The sequence below is a fragment of the Cervus elaphus genome, chromosome 32 (assembly GCF_910594005.1).
Source record: "Cervus elaphus chromosome 32, mCerEla1.1, whole genome shotgun sequence".
NCBI lineage: Eukaryota > Metazoa > Chordata > Mammalia > Artiodactyla > Cervidae > Cervus > Cervus elaphus.
Window position 1 is genome coordinate 10377377 of NC_057846.1, and position 20449 is coordinate 10397825.

The 20449-nt window shown below is 51.0% G+C and overlaps 1 protein-coding gene across 1 annotated transcript in view; it reads left to right on the plus strand.

The window, feature by feature from the left end:
- Positions 1-20449, plus strand: part of DLGAP2 (DLG associated protein 2) — a 587786-nt gene that overhangs the window by 467296 nt on the left and 100041 nt on the right. Inside the window, exon 6 of the mRNA XM_043893841.1 lies at positions 4887-4952. The gene's annotated coding sequence lies outside the window, so the exon portion shown is untranslated. The remainder of the gene's footprint in view (positions 1-4886; positions 4953-20449) is intronic.

Below are 20449 nucleotides of genomic sequence, written 5' to 3' on the forward strand. Positions count from 1 at the left end.
TGCTCACGTTTTACAACTGTCTTTAAAACTATTTTTCCAGTTTAAATGTGGTGAACATGTCTTCAAGCAAACTTAGGTGTAAAACCATATTAAATACAGAAGGTGATACAAAGGATTTGACACTACATTCATTTGGAATTTAGATTTCAAACATATTATATAAAATATAATTAATGTCACTTTTGAAGTGAGTTATGTTCAAATTTAAGGACAGACATAAGTTTCACCCTGAAGCTTTCTCTTTTACCTAAGAAAGTCTTCTTTTTACTTCAGCATTTTTTGGTCTTTTTTCTGAGTCCAGAGAAATTCAAAGTAAAGCACATGTGCCCTCAGTCATCTGTGAATTCCTGTGGAAGATGATTTTGTGATTTGTTCGAATGCGTAATGAGGGCCTGGAAGCCTTCTAACCAGGGAAGCACCTCCCCAATGGCTACCAGGGGTGTGAACGACGACATCCCCACAGGGGCTTCTGCCTGTGGGAGAAGGCCTTGGGAGACCCCCGTCCTTGGGAGACCCCCGTCCTTGCCCATATCCCTGGGGCTGCCTCTCATGACCTGAGTTTGCTCTCACCTGATTTAAGTGGCATTTAACTCTGAGTGAAATTTCTGCAGACTTCAGGACAGCATCTTCTGAGAGTTGATCCTTGGTCCAAAGTAAAATTATGAGCATTTTTGTGGGTTTCAAAGAAAAGCCGTCCATAGCGGTCCTGCTGGGCCGGATGCAGGCACAGCTGTGACTGCAGTGGAGGAGGAGGGATGGGGAGCTCATCAGTGTCATTGTCCTCGAGAGCAGAGATGGTCCCAAATCTGTGCGGCTGCAGTCCTCTCATTAGGGGGGCGGCTGAGATGAAGCCTGAGTGTGCTTTCTGCAGAAGCACACTTCACAGAGGGCAGAGAATCTAGAGACCGGGCAGGCTTTGTGGGTGCTCCTTCAGCAAGCTGAACTCACCGAGCATCTCCTGGTGCATCCAGAGGTGGCTGCCACGTGTCATCCCTGGACACGTGGTCACGCCCCCTGAGGTCATCACCCTGACTCCGCAGCTCCATGTCCATCAGGAGGATGCGTGGTCAGGAGACATTTCCACCAGCAGAACCTTTGTCCTGACCCTACTCTCCCCCATCTCCATCTTTAAATAGACAAACAGTAGGGAGGGGTCCCGGAGGGGCAGAACCGAGAAGTCCTCGCTGGCCTTGCAGCCTCACTCGGCTCAGCAGAGATGCAGCCATGCGGGAGGTCGGCAGGTGTCCACTGGGGAAAAGCGCACAGCCTGAGAGCCGTGAGGTCAGGGTCATTACCAAGGACTGTGGCCGGGACCACAGCCTCCCACTAGCTCGAGGAACCACTTCCAAGAGCTGGGGGTCTGGCCAGCATATGTGCGACCCTGGCAAAGGGTCAGTGTGGCCAAGCCCACACTGGGTGGAGGCTCTCCTGGTCACAAGAGCGGATGTCTTACTTGATGGTTTTAGTGCTTTTCTAAGAAGGGGTGAGGCAAGAATTTGGGTTTTAAAGTCTCCTAAAAGTATCTATCTGAAGGCCTGTTAATGAGTTTTCCTGGAGCACAGAGTACCTCCTCCCTGAACCCCTTTCAGGGGGTACTGAAGGCCAGCGGCTGCAGGGCCTTGCGGCTCAGTCCTCATACAGCCTGATGGCCAGTGACCTTGTGTAACTGGCAGAGGCTCTGAGCCGGGCCAGGGGTGTAAGTGAACTCAGTGTGGGGTGGATCAGGTAAAGCAAGGACTAGTGGGTGGAGCACAGGTGGGCTGAGCCAGGCTTGGCTGAAGAGGGGCCCCACCCCAGGGAGGACCAGAGACAGGTGGGTGTGATGAGGGTCTGGAGTCCCCAGTCAGACTTGGAACCTGAATTTAATTGCGAAACTTCAAGTGCTGCTGCCCTCAGCTCACGTGCCATGTCGTCCCAGCCACAATGGGAGGTGGGTGTGGTTCTCCCCAGGATGCCCTGCTGCGGGGGAGAGGGGGGCATGTGTCACAGCCGCTTTTGGGCTCTGCAGGGGAGGTGAGGGCAGCAGGAGAAGGGGGAGCAGACACCCCACCACAGCGCCTCTTACCCCGGGGCTCCCAGGCTGCCCACAGCATGCTTCCTCGTCCTGGGAATTCTGTGCAGACTTCATTTGAAACACCCCTCAGACCCTCGATTCTGCAGGGACTGCGGGGGAGTCACACTGCAGTCAGGGCGGTGGCTTGGTAACCCGGTCTGCCGGGAAGCACAGCAGCCCGGCGGTCCTGGGCCACCCTGACTTACCGAGACTGGAAGGACAGCCGCGCCTCACAGTCACGTCCGGGGATCACACCCGGGGGTGGGTGGTGGTGACTGGTGGACGCACACGGGGTGGGGGCCCACCATGCTGGACGCCTGGCGGCGGCAGGGACAGCACCACATGCGTGGAGCTCGGGCGAGGACCCGGGCCGGGAGCAGGCCTTCTCCCCTCCCCGTGTCCCCGGTGACGCCACCCCCTCGCTGGTCCTCGGTCCTCACTGCAGCGCTGATGCCCTGCCACCTGGAGCACGCGTGTAAGGCCTGACCCCTGACCCCTCAGGAGGGGGGCCGGAGGGAGGGAGGGAGGGAGGGCCCACCCTGTGCCCCGCCCTGCTCCCCCCCCACACCGCTCCCCGCTCCCCCCTTCGCTCCTCCCCCGCCCCCTCCCACGCCCCGCCCCGCCCCCGCCCCGGCCCTCTGCCCCACCAGCGCCCTCTGCTGGGTCACCTCGGACCGTCTCGTCCCACTGTGGACGCCCTGACCGGCCCTTAGGCGGCCCCGTGCGCACGGGTTACATGGTACCCCAGTCAGGGCTCTGGGCTGGCCTGAGTGTCGAGAACGCGGGGCCTGAGCTGAGGGGACAAAGCCAGCGGTGAGGCAGGGCTGGACCGCTGGTGACGCCAGCGCGGTTCTGAGGGAAGCCCACTCGGCCAGGCCGTAGAGCCAGAAGCAGAGGCGTCTAGGGTGTTTGCCCTCGGCCTGCGCTCCGCGTGTGCGGCTGGAGGGTTTTCCCGAGGCTCCCTTCATCGTGACTGGAGCAGGGACGAGCCACTGGTCACATCCGCCTCACGACCCAGGGCTGACCTTTGCACACCGCGGGTCGTTCGTCGTCCTCCAGTGATGAGCCCTACCTGCCCCGGTGGGAGCCCGGGGTGGGTGGTACATGCTGGGCGCTGTCTGTCCGTCCACGTCCGCTGGGCGTTTCGTCATTGTGTGATGTCAGCTCATAGTTCAAGTTCATACTGTGAAAACTCGTCCATTTGTTTCTGTGCTTGTGTGTGTTGAAGGAGAACAAATGGGATCTGAATCTAAGGTTCCTTGTTTCAGTTTATTCTCCTTTATTCTATGTGACCCACCTCATGTAGAAGGTTTTCAAGTTAATAACACTGACCACGTGAACATGGTCTCCATGGCAATTGTATTTAATTAGCACTCCACATCCTATTGCATTATGCTTCTAAACAAATGAAATGTGGCATCTTCAGTTTCATATTATCCTTAATGCGGTCACCTGACCAGCCAGCTTTGTCATTGATGGCTTATTAGCAGGAAAACAGGACTTCAGATGTGCAGAAAGTCCTCCTAGCCATTACAAATGGGGCATACTGAATTATGTGAAGTATTTCAAATTAGCTCTCTTGCAAAGTACTTACCCCAATCCAGACAGATATTTATGAGACATGTAGAAACCTATAAGGCTTGTACTTTAAAAGCAGTGCCTGGGAGACCCCATAAGATGAAAGACCACCATGATTAACCCGAGACTTGTGTGAGCACCTTTCACAGCCAGACCTCCCACTTTCTCCTTTAGCGTCCTATATACTCACTGCAAGTGGACGTTGCCTTTTTGCTGGTTTGGAGATGGTGAAAATGTCACTGAGGTGATCATAGTGTCCTAAAACAAAGCCTCCTTTGACTGTAATGTATAACTGTATTCAGGATTGATAGAAGGATGTAATTACCAGAATGTTGGACACCTGCATGAACGCAGGTCTGAATATGTAATTCTATTTAGAGTCATATTTGCAGAAATATGGGCCCAAATGATGGTACATATATGAACCTTACCTGAAGGACCCCATTTCTGGCTGTCTGTACCCACTCCCCCTGGCGTGGGGCAGATGTCCCTGGGCTGCCCAGCAGCTCACAAGGAGCCGGGAGCAGCCAGCAGACGGAGGCACCCAGCTCACTGAGCGAGCCCAGTTCAGACAGCCACTGGCATCTCTGGGTCCAGCTCCCTGGGTCCAGCTGGACAAACAGCCAGGGCTTTCAGCTCTTTGGCTTCGCTGTCCATCTGGGAAGGGAGGGCCAGGGAGAGATGACCCCCGAGGCCTTGTATATCACATGCTAAGATGCAGCGTCCATTTCTACAGTGACCACAGAGCTGAGAGCGGAAAATCAATGCCAGAACCTGGGATGTTCTCCCAACAGAAGGAAATGAAATATGGACAAAAGTGACCTAAGATGAACTAGTATTCGCAAGAGAACAGTGACTGCAGGCGTCCAGTGTGGCGGAACAGGCCATGGGTAATACCAGGCTTCCAGACGACAGAGGCGCCTCCTCAGGGTCGTGCGGGGCTCACCAGGGCTCACCGGCCCACGTGGGCTGGGCAGCTGGGCTTGCAGAATCCTGTCCACAGGCAGAGAACCTGCAGGAAGCCGGGGCACAGCCGAGACCCCTTGCACGGCCCCCAGAGCGGGCGTCTCCTTGGGGCAGACGAGCACCTGCCACCGTGGGGCTGTCCTCAGAAAAGCGCCGGCTCCTGCGCTTTTGGCCCCGACGCCAGCACGGGTCAGGGGCGTCTGCACGGGTGGGGAAGCACGTCCTGTGCTGAGAGTCTGCGGGGGGAGCGTGGAGCTGCACTGAACCGTGACTGTCTCTCTCTTTGCAGAGGAGGAGGGCGCGGACCTGGCCCAGCCGGGCATCAGCTTCCCGGGGCCAGCTGAGGACGACCCAGGTAGAGTACCCTGCGCTGGGCGCTGCTCGGGACGCCAGCACCCTGCTCACAAAGGGCTTCACATGTAGTTACCCTCAGGGCTCCTAGTCAGAACCAAGTAGATGTGGTGAGAGCTTTTCCTAAATAGCAGTTTGTGAACACCGTGGGCGCTCTAGGTGAGAACACATTTGCTCCAGATCATCAAGGATGAATTACTAAATAGTTATTACTGTTAATTATTAAGGCCTCAGTAACATAATTGAGATATGTCTACATGTGTAGAATGAGACTCCTCTCCTTTCCTCCTCCTTCACTAAAACCCTCAGTCAGTCTGAGGGAGGGAAAAGCTGTTTTATTTGCAGTTTTTTCAGGTAACTGTTACTTGACATTAAACAGCTGAATTCTCCAGGCGAGGCCAGCTCCACTGTGGTTTGGATGCTGAGTGCAATTATGTGCTTGCTTCCAAATTACTGTCATACTCTATTTTCCCCAGTGCTCATTAAAATCACGTGCAAATTTTATTTTTATGCGCATGGACACAGTGAAGCTGGAGCCAGACTCGGCCATCACCATTTGACATGGAGTCGGGCTTACATAAAGCGGGGCAAGTGCTCCTGCTGGAAATGAGGAGTGTTGGATAATTTCAGCGTCAAACGGTTGAGTGGCATCCATTTGAAATTTAGCTGAGAATACATGCCCTCTCCACAGCCCAGGGCTCCTGGCCGCCCACCTAACAAGGTTATTCACACAAAGGACTTGCAGCTGCCTCCTCGGCTTCTCACGTCCGTCTGCCGTGGCTGCACTGAGGCCAGCTTCTGCATCATAAGTCTGCTTTCTATTTAAATTTGAATTTTTCTTAATTTGTATCCGATCTTTAGCCAGTGGTATGTTTCTTATTGATTAGCTTCAAGAATATTGAAATCACAGGAGTTCTTTTGGTATAGCTGTGCTTTCTTTAAAAGAAAATTAGAACCAGAAAAAGCTTGCTTTTCAGTGTAAAATTGTGAAACCAGGGGCAGTCCTAAAGGAATGACAGTATGTTACCGGCTATGATTGAACTAGAAATTGATTTCCAACTGGCCAGTTTAACCAAGCCTTTCTCTATCCGGAAATCGGCCAATACAATTATTTATTGTAAAAACTCCTTCTTAGAAGGAGTTCTGGCTGTGCTGTTGGAATGAATCCGCAGGCGATGGTTTTGGTTTCACTCTGTGAAGCTTCCGGATAAAAGGGTGGCTCGTGGGCCATCTGTCTCCATAGACATTGATGGTAACGCACCTGCATTTGTCCTGGGTCTGAGACAGCTCAGCATCACGACGGTGTCTGTGGCACCCGCCCTTTTCGTGCAGGACTTGGCACCCTGAGGCTACATCTCCACGTCTGAGGTGGGAGCCCTCGGGGCTGGTGCCGGGGCTGCGTCCACGTCCGAGGCGGGGAGCCCTGGGGGCTGGCGCCGGGGCTGCGTCCCCCCAGGAGCTGACCTTCTGGGCGGGCGTGCGGTGCGTGGGGTGCTGTGTCCCCTGGGCCAGCCCAGCCCGAGCACGGGGGCCTGGCTTCCATTGTTGGGGAGAAGCCGCCACACCGTTAGGGACAGAAGGTGCTTAGTGGGCCATCTATGCAGTCTGGATGTGAGGGGAGGGTTGGCGCCTCCAGTGAGCGGAACAGGCGTGCTTCGAAGGACTTGGGGAGAGACCAGCCGGAGGACTGGTGACTTGGCCACAGAGTCACTCTGGGAATGATGCCCCGTCCCCACGCGTGGTCACCACGGAGGCCCCATCAGCCATCGGGCAACGCAGGAGAGAGCCACGTGGCCGCTGGACCGGCCATGGCTCTGGGCAGCGGTGTGCCCCCAGGAGCGGGGCCCAAGGGTCTCGAGCAGCCCACCCACCGAAACGAGAGCGCGCGACCTGCCTCTCGCAGTCAGCATCACCTGAGGGCATGTGGGCACCGGTTTCCGGTGGCTTGTTGTCTGTAAGCAGTCCCTAGTGACTCCATCTCATGCCTCGGGTCAGGGACACGGCGTAGCATAGAAAGTGTGCAAGCATCATTTATAGAAGGTTCCTGAAAGGAAAGGAGGAAAGAACAGAGGGAGAAAGGAAGGTGAGAAGGTCTGAGTTATGTTCCCAGTATTGCTACAGTAAGTAACTGGGAGCAGACCTCATCATTTTAGACATTTTCCAAACTGAGTTTTCCAGTTTCCTCATCTCTAAATCAAGAGGGTGAAAATGGACAAGTTTTTAAAGGCTCTTCTGAGCCTCTGATTCTACCATGTTGCATTAAAATTTAAAACACTTCATAATGATGTGAACACTGTTGCAATGAAATGAGTCACCACCATTTACAAAACTCAGAGAGACGCTTTACTGCCTGGTCGAGGTTAAAGGCATGGAACAGTGGAGGGACTCTGCCTCTGGTCCCATCCAAGATACTGCTTGTTTTTCTTAACTGGCCTCAATTTCAAAAGCACCAAGGAAGGGTGTGTGACATTCACTGAAAACCCTTAAATTTTCTTTAGTGACAGATCAGTGAAGTCTTTTTGGAGATGAGACCCACACTCCTTGCCTTTAGCCATTTCAGGGCTCAGACGTTCTCTCTGAAGGGTGTTGTGTATGAAAAGTAACTTTATGATGGGCAAAATGGCCATGAAAGAGAGGAAGATAAAGGTTTCTATGAAATTAATCTAAAGTCAGTGGTAAAAAGCACATTAATGCCACATATTCAAAGTGACTACAAAGGAAGGGAAACCCACTTTTTCCAGAAGAAACATTTCGAGAAAAGACTCTCAGATGCAGTGAAATTAAATTGCCTGCCAGTGATTTTTGTGACATTGGCTCAGTTATAGGAGATGTGATTTCTAATAATGGCTTTTCTTCATTCCTGTGAATGCTATGTTTAAGTCAGTTGTGATGAGTTGGTGATTTATAAGCATTTAGGAGGACTGTTCTGTTGAACCAAATTTTGCACCAGCAAGTCAATTACAAACTGAAATGAAAAAAAAAAAGGTGGACGAAATGATCAATCAAAGAATGTCAGGCAGATATTATGTGAGACAAAGCACAGAGAAAACGGACATACTGTGCAACTTTAAAAATACCTGACTATAAAATAATAGCTGCCAACACCTAAAACCTTCTTCAGGATGGGTGCAGGTTGTGAAAATATTTTAACAAAGGACATTACGTGGCATTGTTAAGGTCTGCACACCATGTAGCTGTGTGACTGTCTCATAGTAATCTGATACATAACTCATTTCAAAAGAACTGCCCTGTTAGAACTCCTTTTTGTGTCCTTTTATAATTGCCCCTTGTTGTATGTATAGAGGTGTAACTCTGCAACTTGAGTAGCATCCACACTTAATTCCTTCAGGTAAATTTCTAGAAGTTTCTAGAAACAGTGGACATGGTGCCTCGCCACATTTGTGTCTGGACAGTGACATGGTGTCCACTTACTGCATCCTTCCGTCCTGCCCCCTCAGAGCACCCCCCTTGCCCCTGTCCACTCCAGAGCCCCCCAAGGGGATCCCCACGCCCCGAAGAATGTGACATCCATCCGGGGTCCCTGTCACAAGCTGCAGAAAAGGAAAGGTCACATGCCAGCTGGTAAGGGGACAGTCCAAAACTTAATTTCTGCACAAATCAAAACCAATCAAAGCTTGTTTCTGTGAAATCAGGAGGCTGAGTTTCTTCATCTGCACTCCTGGAGCGTGCACCCGAGCTCCTCCCCCAGCATCAGTGGTTAACTTACCCAGTTCCCGAGCCCGGATACTGCAGGGCGAATTACGGCACCTTCTGCTGGCCGAGTCCCTTCTTGAACAGTAAATCTATCGATTCATTCCCGCCTCTGAGACTGCGTGTGTGGCTTTGTCTCACTCCATTTCAGCTGCTGTTAAAAAAAAAAAAAAAAGTGGCACAGACTGGGGGCTTGTAAAAAGCGGGCATCTATTTCTCCAGCTCTGGAGGCCGGAGGCCAGGGCAGAGCGCGGGCAGAGGCGGGATCGGTGAGGACCTGCTTGCTGGCTCATGGAGGGCTCTGCTCACTGTGTCCTCCCGTGGAGGCGGGGCTGGGGCTCCCTGGGTCTCTGCTGTCAGGCGTTGGTCCTCCCACCCCTGTGACCTCATCACCTCCCGAAGGCCCCCCTCCTGACACCACGACTTTGGAGTTTAAGGGAACAGCAGACTTCCTTCTTTCACTCAGCAGTCACTCGGGGTTTTCTGCCCTGAAGAGCGTGCCACCACGTACGGCCGGTGGGATGCCTGACTCTGCAGCCCCCACGTGGCCAAGGAGGAGTCAGAAAGAAGCCAGTGTCTCACCACTGTGTGTACAAGAGAAACGAACTCAGTCCTGCAAGGGGCACTGATGGCATTCTCTGAAACGCTGCAGACCTGGGGCCAGATAGCCTGCTGAGGAAGGCGGCTTCCGTCACCGTCTCAGGGACAAGCCCGTTTCCAGACACGGAGGAGCCACAAGGCCATTCCTGCCGCCAAACCCCTGAGAGCCGAGGGGCCGAGGGGCCCGTGCCTTGGGACAGGCCCCTTTCCAGGGCTCAGGGCTGCAGACAGGGAGGGCTGCATGGGCACCGGGTTGCCCCTGAACTTGGAAGACGGGCCCCAGCTCCCTGACAGAGGTCTGGCTTCCTCAGAGTTATTCTAGAAATCGACCTCCATGGCTCCTAACGTCATCTGCAAACACTGAAAGCGGGGATTCCAAGACTGCTTTTTGATTTTGAGGATTGGAGTGTATGTAAGGGTTTGCCTCTTCAACCGCCTGTGACTCAGAAGTACACATCCGTTAAGACCCGAGTCAGAAGTCACCCAGACATGTGTCTGTCTTGTCACGTGGACAGATGCTTAGGTAGAAATAGGGCGGCGTTCTGATCTGTTTGGGGATCTCCCCTGTGAAGACTGGTGTCCGGACGTAGAGAGTGAGTGGAAGTGAGCGGTCAGCTGGCAGGGGTGAGGCCAGGCTTCTGGAGGAGCTCTGTAGTTTGTGACAATGAGAAGGAGCAGATGCATGAGGGCTCTGAGAGGTTTCACCAATGTTCAGCGGTCATCACACCCCATCTTTATTGTTGGCATCAAGAGTGAGACGGTCGCTGGTGTGTGTGCTCACTCAGTCCTGTCCTACTATTTTGTTTTTATTGTTGCTTAGTCACAAAGTTATGTCCAACTCTTTGCAACCCCATGGACTGTAGCCCACCAGGCTCCTCTGTCCACGGGATTCTCCAGGCAAGAATACTGGAGTGGATTGCCATGCTCTCCTCCATGGGGCCTTCCCCACCCAGGAACCAAACCCATATCTCCTGCATTGCAAGGCAGGTTCATTACCACTGAGCCACCAGGGAAGCCCTTGACAATTAGCAATCCAAGGATCAGAGTGAAAAAGGAAAGGGAAGGGGTCTTAGGTGTCTCCAAGGACCCCTGCAGTGCTTCCTGCTGCTGATGGGCACCTCGTCCAGTGAGCCAAACCCCACAGCATCCTCAGGACACCTGTGCGGAACTGAAGCCCACAGAGGTCAGTGATTGTCCCAGTTCAGTTCAGTAGCTGAGTCATGTCCGACTCTTTGTGACCCCATGAATCGCAGCACACCAAGCCTCCCTGTCCATCACCAACTTCTGGAGTTTACTCAAACCCATGTCCATCGAGTCGGTGATGCCATCCAGCCATCTCATTCTCTGTTGTCCCCTTCTCCTCCTGCCCGCAATCCCTCCCAGCATCAGGGTCTTTTCGAATGAGTCAACTCTTCGCATGAGGTGGCCAAAGTATTGGAGTTTCAGCTTCAGCATCAGTCCTTTCAATGAACACCCAGGACTGATCTCCTTTAGGATGGACTGGCTGGATCTCCTTGCAGTCCAAGGGACCCTCAAGAGTCTTCTGCAACACCACAGTTCAAAAGTATCAATTTTTCAGCACTCACCTTTCTTCACAGTCCAACTCTCACATCCATATATGACCACTGGAAAAACTGTAGCCTTGACCAGATGGACCTTTGTTGGCAAAGTAATGTCTCTGCTTTTTAATATGCTATCTAGGTTGGTCATAACTTTCCTTCCAAGGAGTAAGCGTCTTTTAATTTCATGGCTGCAATCACCATTTGCAGTGATTTTGGAGCCCAAAAAAATAAAGCCTAGCACTGTTTCCATTGTCTCCCCATCTATTTCCCATGAAGTGATGGGACTGGATGCCATGATATTAGTTTTCTGAATGTTGAGCTTTAAACCAACTTTTTCACTCTCCTCTTTCACTTTCATCAGGAGGCTTTTTAGTTCATCTTCACTTTCTGCCATAAGGGTGGTGTCATCTGCATATCTGAGGTTGTTGATGTTTCTCCCGGCAATCTTGATTCCAGCTTGTGCTTCTTCCAGCCCAGTGTTTCTCATGATGTACTCTGCATATAAGTTAAATAAGCAAGGTGACAATATACAGCCTTGATGTACTCCTTTTCCTATTTGGAATCAGTCTGTTGTTCCACGTCCAGTTCCAACTGTTGCTTCCTGACCTGCATACAGGTTTCTCAAGAGACAGGTCAGGTTGTCTGATATTCCCATCTCTTTCAGAATTTTCCACAGTTGATTGTGATCCACACAGTTGAAGGCTTTGGCATAGTCAGTAAAGCAGAAATAGATGTTTTTCTGGAACTCTCTTGCTTTTTCGATGATCCAGCAGATGTTGGCAATTAGATCTCTGGTTCCTCTGCCTTTTCTAAAACCAGCTTGAACATCTGGAAGTTCACGGTTCATGTATTGCTGAAGGCTGGCTTGGAGAATTTTGAGCATTACTTTCCTAGCGTGTGAGATGAGTGCAATTGTGTGGTAGTTTGAGCATTCTTTGGCATTGCCTTTCTTTGGGATTGGAATGAAAACTGACCTTTTCCAGTCCTGTGGCCACTGCTGAGTTTTCCAAATTTGCTGACATATTGAGTGCAGCACTTTCACAGCATCATCTTTCATGATTTGAAATAGCTAAACTGGAATTCCATCACCTCCACTAGCTTTGTTCGTAGTGATGCTTTCTAAGGCCCACTTGACTTCACACTCCAGGATGTCTGGCTCTAGGTGAGTGATCACACCATCGTGATTATCTGGGTCCTGAAGATCTTTTTTGTACAGTTCTTCTGTGTATTCTTGCCACCTCTTCTTAATATCTTCTGCTCCTGTTAGGTCCATACAATTTCTGTCCTTTATCAAACCCATCTTTGCATGAAATGTTCCCTTGGTGTCTCTAATTTTCTTGAAGAGATCTCTAGTCTTTCCCATTCTGTTGTTTTCCTCTATTTCTTGGCATTGATCACTGAGGAAGGCTTTCTTATCTCTCTTTGCTATTCTTTGGAAGTCTGCATTCAAATGGGAATATCTTTCCTTTTCTCCTTTGCTTTTTGCTTCTCTTCTTTTCACAGCTATTTGTAAGGCCTCCTCAGACAACCATTTTGCCTTTTTGCATTTCTTTTCCATGGGGATGGTCTTGATCCCTGTCTCCTGTACAATGTCACGAACCTCCGTCCATAGTTCATCAGGCACTCTATCAGATCTAGTCCCTTAAATCTATTTCTCACTTCCACTGTATAGTCATAAGAGATTTGATTTAGGTCATACCTGAATGGTCTAGTGGTTTTCCCTACTTTCTTCAATTTAAGTCTAAATTTGGCAATAAGGAGTTCATGATCTGAGCCACAGTCAGCTCCCAGTCTTGTTTTTGCTGACTGTATAGAGCTTCTCCATCTTTGGTTGCAAAGAATATAATCAATCTGATTTCAGTGTTGGCCATCTGGTGATGTCCATGTGTAGAGTCTTCTCTTGTGTTGTTGGAAGAGGGTGTTTTCTATGACTAGTGCGTTCTCTTGGCAAAACTCTACTAGCCTTTGCCCTGCTTCATTCCGTACTCCAAGGCCAAATTTGCCTGTTACTCCAGGTGTTTCTTGACTTCCTACTTTTGTATTCCAGTCCCCTATAATGAAAAGGACATCTTTTTTGGGGTGTTCTAAAAGGTCTTGTATGTCTTCATAGAAGCGTTCAACTTCAGCTTCTTCAGCGTTACTGGTTGGGACATAGGCTTTGATTCCCATGATATTGAATGGTTTGCCTTGGAAACGAACAGAGATCATTCTGTCATTTTTGAGATTGCATCCAATTACTGCATTTTGGACTCTCTTGTTGACCATGATGGCTACTCCATTTCTTCTAAGGGATTCCTGCCCACAGTAGTAGATATAATGGTCATCTGAGTTAAATTCACCCATTCCAGTCCATTTTAGTTCGCTGATTCCTAGAATGTCGACGTTGACTCTTGCCATCTCCTGTTTGACCACTTCCAATTTGCCTTGATTATTGAACCTAACCTTCCAGGTTCCTATGCAATATTGCTCTTTACAGCATCGGATCTTTCTTCTATCACCAGTCACATCCACAACTGGGTATTGTTTTTGCTTTGGCTCCATCCCTTCATTCTTTCTGGAGTTATTTCTCCACTGATCTCCAGTAGCATATTGGGCACCTACTGACCAGGGGAGTTCCTCCTTTAGTATCCTATCATTTTGCCTTTTCATACAAGAAGGGAATGACTGTCCCAGGTCACTGATAAAATAGCAGCCACTCTGAATCTGAGCTGAACCAGGGTGGAATCGTTCTACCCCTTGGATCTTCCTTCTCCAAGAAACCAAAATATCCTACATCCCATCCAGTGTATCCAGTTTATAAACAAAAGGCAAACATGGATTTGACACCTGAACTTGAGCTGCTCTGGGGTTGAGAATAAGTTACGCCCAGACATGGAACCAACAGGTGCACATGACGGGGTGCCCTATCTGCTTGCTCAGTTGCTGTCAAGAACTGGACATATCTCCATGTTTTTTCCAGCTTCTCAACCAGAAACTGCCCTCCAGGCCATAGCTTAATTCAGCTGAAAGCCATTGCTGTGTACAAGCATTCCTGTCATCATCAGAGAGTGGAGCTGGAAAGGGTTTCCCCCGATGAGGTCCTTGGGATGGCAGCTGTGTCGTCTGTGACTGTGCCACGTGGGCGGAGTTGGACCCCGGGGTCTGTTTAGTCATTTAAAAGAGAAATGCTACGCTCCGTCTTATCAAAGTGGAACAAAAAGCATGCATATTTTATGTCAGCGCTAGCTTTCCCAAATCATAGATCTGATTAAAAGATAAATGCTAGCTGTTTTTAGCATTAAACTTGTAACTAACGATGTGCAGAAGCCTCTCTGAATCCATGCCCCGAGACCCACCCACATCACCTCAGCAGCAGGATGAAGGCCGGGGCCCCTGCCCCATCCCAAGGCTCCCATGCAGCAGAGGGGACCCTGGGCAGAGAGACCGCAGTGGAACTCCTTGTGCAAACTGCAGAAAGCAATTACACGACAGGATAAGAATATGACCCGATACACAGAAATGTTAAATATAACAATATCCTATAAACTAAAAATAACCCAGTAATTGTATTTACATGTATCCTGAGAGTAGAATTGAAGTTACTTATTTCACACAATTTCCTAAGCATAAGATCACTCTTTCTGCAAACTGTGGTTAAATTACTGGAGGTATTAGGGGTGGAGGTTAAAGGATATTTGCTCCAGCCGTGTGTGTATGGCTGTTCTTCCTTGCACCTCAGTGCCCAGATACTTTACAATACTCTAATACAATTAGAGTATTACAGATTCTCTAATTTTTAGAAAATTAGAACCCCAAATTCTCAGGTTTCCCTCAGGCTTCACTGTATCCTCTTACTAAGTGAAGCCAAAACTCACAGTAAACCAAACAGGAAAACACCCACACTCAAGGTTGTTAATAATTAAAAACAATGCACCAATTGGTCTTGTCAAGCAGTTCTCTTTGCTGAAAATTCTGCGGACTGCAGCTGATTGCAGACACCCATGCACACTATCTTGTGCACGCTAGCTCACTGCCACGTCCATGAAGCCGAGACCAGGAAATGCTAGTAACTTTTGCTCATTCATCTGAAGACTTATGAGACAAACTGTGTGCAAGTTATTAATAACATTTTCTAAAGGAAAGTCGGCACCCAGGTTTCTAATCTGGCTTCCCCATGACCCTGGCTCTGGCCTGGGAGGTGAGCGTGTAGCCGAGCTGCTCTAAGTGTGCACACGGTCATCTCGGGGCGTAGCAGAGGGGACAGGAGGGTCCATGTGGCCCCAGCTGGCGTGGGGTCCCTGCACAGAGGCAGCCCTGTGTCCTCCAGCCTGGCGGGAGGAGGGAGAGAGGAAAGGGGCGCTGTACTGTCACGGGGGCGCTGGCCGTCACCAGCACCCGTGGTCTGTGCACGCACCAGCCTCTCACCACCCAGCGTACGCCTGCCTCCCAGAGACAGATGCAGGCTGGAAACTGATGAGGAGACGGAGCTCCTGAGCCCAGAAACGATGGTGAGTCTCCTAAGCTCATCTGCAGACATGGCCTGGTGGGAACCACAGCCTTCCTCGGTTAAAGCTCCTAATTAAGCTCCAGTCCTCGACACTAGAAGGGGCACTCTTTAGTCAATAATCACAGAGCCAAGGGAAGTGACAGAACCATGCCGAGGGGTCAGGGCCCGTCTCCCAGCCCCGACTAGGCTCACACCATGATAAACAGCACAGTGTCCAACCCTGCAGAGTCAGAGATCCAGCCAGCCACCCCCCGTCAAGGGGGCACTGAAACCCTGCCACGTAAAAATGGCTGTTTAGATCTGGAAGCAAAAGATGCCATAACCCTGCATGTTTTCTGAAAATGCTTGGTTCTTCAGGCTGTGCAGGACATTGGCTTTCTTTAACCGAGCACATTCCGGTGCCCCTTGCGAAGAAGGCTGCCCTACAAAGAAGGCCGCTGCTGAGCGGTCGGGGGAAGCGTGGGGCTGGCGTCCGGGTGGACATGTAGGGTGGGGAAGCAGAGTCGGGTGGGATGAAGATGTCCACGTGCCTGCGTGCTAAGTCGCTTCAGTCATGTCCAACTCTTGTGACCCTGTGGACTGTGGCCCACCAGGCTCCTCTCCGCGGGATTCTCCAGATAAGAATACTGTAGTGGGTTGCTGTGCCCTCCTCCAGGGGATCTTCCCGACTCAGGGATTGAACCCACATCTGTTACATCTGCCTGCATTGGCAGGTGGGTTCTTTACTGCTAGTGTCCACAATTCGTCAGAAGTAAGAATATCTGTCCAGTGCAAGGTGTCCTCTCCTGGCCCATAGACCACCCACTGTGCAGTCGAGGGTGTCCTCGGGACAGAAGACGAGGGCGGGGTGAGACGGACTCCCTTCGGCTGTTAAGATGCAGGAGCCCCGGCCCACGCGGGGGAGGGGGGTCAGCCTTAGAGCCGGAGAAGGCAGGAGCCGGCTCCCAGGGCCCCCGCCCAGGAGGACCCCTCCTGGCTGCTGTCTGCACTGTCGCCCAGTGGAATCTAGTTCAGATTTCCGAGCCCTGCAATCTAAGATAAACATAAGATAAATATTTAGGTGTACAAAATGTTTTCTGTTAGTGTTTATGAAAGCTTTAAGGTCTGTATCCAGATTCTTTTTTTCTTTTTTTACATCTGAATATCTAGTTGTTCCAGGACTATTTGTTTTTTAAAAAAACAGAACCTATTCTTTCTCCATTGAATTTCCTGTTCTTCTTCAGCTCAGTGACTATGCGTGTGTGGTCTGTCTCCCAGCTCTCTGTGCTGGTCCATTGATCCATGTGTCTGTTCTTTCCCGACTACATGCCGTCCTAAGGACCATAGCTTGGCAGTGAGCCCTGCAGGCAGGCAGCCAGTCCTCTGGCTTTTCTCTCCCCCTCAGTATTACCTGGCTATTCTGGGTCTCCTGCCTCTTCTTATAAACTTTGTATCCAAGTGTCATTCTGACTGGGATTGCCCAGTAGTAAGGGATTGATATTGTGGCAACATTGAGTCTTCCTATAATATAGGTAACTATGACCAAACTAGACAGCATATTAAAAAGCAGAGATATTACTTTGCCAAAAAAGGTCTGTCTGGTCAAAGCTATGGTTTTTCCAGTTGTCATGTATGGATGTGAGAATTAGACTATAAAGAAAGCTGAGTGCAGAAGAATTGATGCTTTTGAACTGTGGTGTTGGAGAAGACTCTTGAGAGTCTGATGTGAAGAACTGACTCATTGGAAAACACCCTGACGCTGGGAAAGATTGAAGGCAGGAGGAGAAGGGGACAAAAGAGGATGAGATAGTTGGATGGCATCACTGACTCAATGGACATGACTTTGAGAAAGCTCCAGAAGATGGTGAAGGACATGGAAGCCTGGTGTGCTGTAGTCCGTGGGGTCACAAAGAGCTGGACACAACTAGCAAATGAACAACAAATCAATATACATGAAATAGCTCTTCATTTATTTAGATCTTCTTTGATTTCTTTCATCAAAATTCTGTCATTTTCCTCATATAGATCTTGTATACATTTTATTAGACTTATACTATTATTTCAATTTTTGTTGCCAGTATAAATGGCTTTGTGTTTTTAATTTCAAAATTCTATTGCTCATTGCTAGTATGTAAGACAGCAGTTAACTTTGCAATGTTAACCTTGTATTCTCCAACTTTGCTGTAATCGCATGTCATTTCCAGGAATTTTTTAATTGATTCTTTGGGATTTTCTACATGGAAAATCATGTCATTTGCAAACAACAAGGATTTTATTTCTTCCTTCGCAATCTGTATACTTTTTATTTCCTCTTTTTGGTCTTGTTACATTAGTTGAGACTTCCAGTATGATGTGGTGAGGGTCATCCTTACCTTGTTCCCAATTTAGCTGGAAAACATCTGGTTCCTCACCGTTAAGTGGTATTAACAGTAGGTTTCCACTCGTGTTTTTTATCAAGTTGAAGTCCCCGCTGTTCATAGTTTACTGAGAGTTTTTATCGTAAATGGGGGTTGGACTTTGTCAGGTGCTTTTTTTTTTTTTTTTGCATCTATTGATACGATCATGTAATTTTTCTTTTTTAACTTGCTGATGTGGGGATTATGTAATTGACTTCTAAATTTTGAACCAATCTTGCATACTTGGAATCGGTCCCGCTTGGTCAGAGTCATCAGTGTGCACAAACCCCCGTCTGTGGCTTGGAAGGAAGTTGCCAAACGCAGTGAGCGCTGAGCCCTGAGGACGGAGCAGTGCTGGAGGTCAGGAGCTCAGTCACACGTGTCCCTTCTTGCCTCCTCCATCATGGAGAATTGTGCTAGTGTGGCATCTCCGGTGACAGAGAGGCTCCTTCTTCCCAGAGACAGTGTTCCATTGGTGTGTCTCGGTCCCTACCTCTCCCCAGCCTCTAGTGACAGGGGTCAGCCGGACACGGAGAAGGTTGACTGCATTCTGTTGGTGGACCCGGGAGCAGGTCAAGAGAGTTGGACTTCAGGACAGTAATCTCGGGGGCCTTCCTTTGGTTTGGCCAGTAAACACGTAGGAAGCTCATACCAGGAGCTGAGAACACAGGCCCTGGGCTCGGGGTTTGTGGCCACCAGCACGCTTCTCATCCCCGGGAGGTCCCCCCATCAGTACAGGGGTACCAATGCCTCCATGTGTGGCCGTCGTTAGGACTGAGGTAACACAGTAAGCAGCCTTCGGAACGTGGGAGTGCAGTGCAGAGGCTTCTGTTTGGGCAGAAAGAAGAAAAATGAGCAAGCAGAGTGAGGAGATGAAAATTACCTATTCTGGATAATAATTCAAAAACTTTCAGGTTTTATGGCATTAAATGTTTCCCAAACAAATAAATCATACTAACTATCAAACAACGATCATTTATCCTTCCTGTAGTCTTGTGTGAAAAAATATGATGTGACAAATTTTGGAACAGAACACCAAAGACCAGCTCTGCAGACTGAGAAGGGACAGCTTTGCACTTTATCCTCTGTCTTTACCATAAGTGTGTGGGATGCAGAGGCGGAAGAGAGGGGAAGTCCAAAGAGTGCGCATTGCTGACATCCAGGCGGTGCCAGAGACCAGCAGGACAACCTTGGAGGTCACCTCACAGTCCCCCTGTGGAGGCCTCTCACAGAATGAGCTGGGGGAGGGTGCAGTCCCCCTGGGCTCTCAGGGACCCCAGAACATTAAGACACGACCCTTCAGTGGGACAGTCAAGGGGAATCACTGCCTCTGTGCTTTCCCACCCATCGGGAGAGTGGACCCAGTTGTCAGCAGCATCCCCGGCGTGCAGCCTCAGACTGCACAGACTCAGCTGCGGGCGGCCCCCACGCAGTACGGCAGCCGCAGGGTCTCTGGGCCGTCCTGAGGGTTCCACGACAGACCCGCAACGGGGCTGCGGAGCCGCCTGCAGAAGATGCAAGGACGTGGGGTACTGGCCCCGCTCTGCAGGATCCCGAGGCAGGATCCAGGCCACTCAGAGCATGGCGGCTCCAAGAGTTCTGGGGGCACCTGGACCCCACGGGGCGGGACTCAGTGCCTGGTGCTCCAGGGCCTCCGCTCCGCGTCGGGTCGGCTGCAACAGGAGGGACACGTGGCTCCTGAGCGCCCGCATCTGCCCTTTGATGAAAGACGAGACGCCGAGCGCGTGTCCATGCCAGCTTCTCTCAGCACCTCGTGAGCTTAGGGATTTGAAAGAATCTGTTGGATGAATTAACTGAATAAAACAGTTCAGTTGAACACATTCAGTCAGGAGCTGGACTCCTCTCACGTCTCAGGAGTCGTGTCCTAAGTGGGGCACATGGACCGAGCCACATCGTGGGAAACCTGGGCCCAGGCTGCAGACCCCAGAGGTGGAGTCAGATTTCCTATCTGGGGCTTGGAGAGAGGGAAGTCGGGCTGTGGAGGCTGCTGGAAGCTGTGTCTCCGGGACGGTTCGCTGGCCCAGCGGGTGTCATCTATGTTCTAGGGGGTGGGCGGGGGTCCTCCCGGCAGCGGCCGAGGGGACCATCCAGGGTGGGGAGCCTCTGGGCAGCAGGGCCACGCTGGCCTTGAGCCTTGAGGCTGGGCCAGAGCCTGGCCTCCGCGAGCAGCTGCGGGTCTCTGCAGGCAGCCTCTGCAGAGCCTGGGCACAGCCTGGGGCGGGCTCTGGGCTCACACTGCCGGGTCAAGGAGAGAGGGACCGGCTCCTCCCTAAGCTGTGCCTCTGAGAGTACCGAGCCTAACACTCCATCCCAGGGACTCGGGCAACCACACAGAGGCAGCACGGACCAGGCCGGGCACCGGGACCAGGGTGGGCACTGGGGCCAGAGCGGGCACCATGGACCAGGGTGGGCACCGGGACCAGGGCGGGCACCATGACCAGGGTGGGCCCCGGGACCAGGGCGGGCAGTGTGGACCAGGGCAGGGACCAGGACCAGGGCGGGGCACAGGGATCAGGGCGGGCAGCATGGACCAGGGCGGGCACCGGGACCAGGGCAGACAGGGCAGATCAGGGCGGGCAGCGCAGATCAGGGTGGGCAGCACAGACCAGCACACGTGCGTTTCTTCCTCCCCATCCTGGAGGCTGGACATGGAGATGGAGGTGCCGCAGGGCAGCCCCAAGGTCTGTCTCTGAGCCGTTTGGACAGCGCTGTCCTCCTCTGGTCACCGCTCCATGCCTGCATGTGT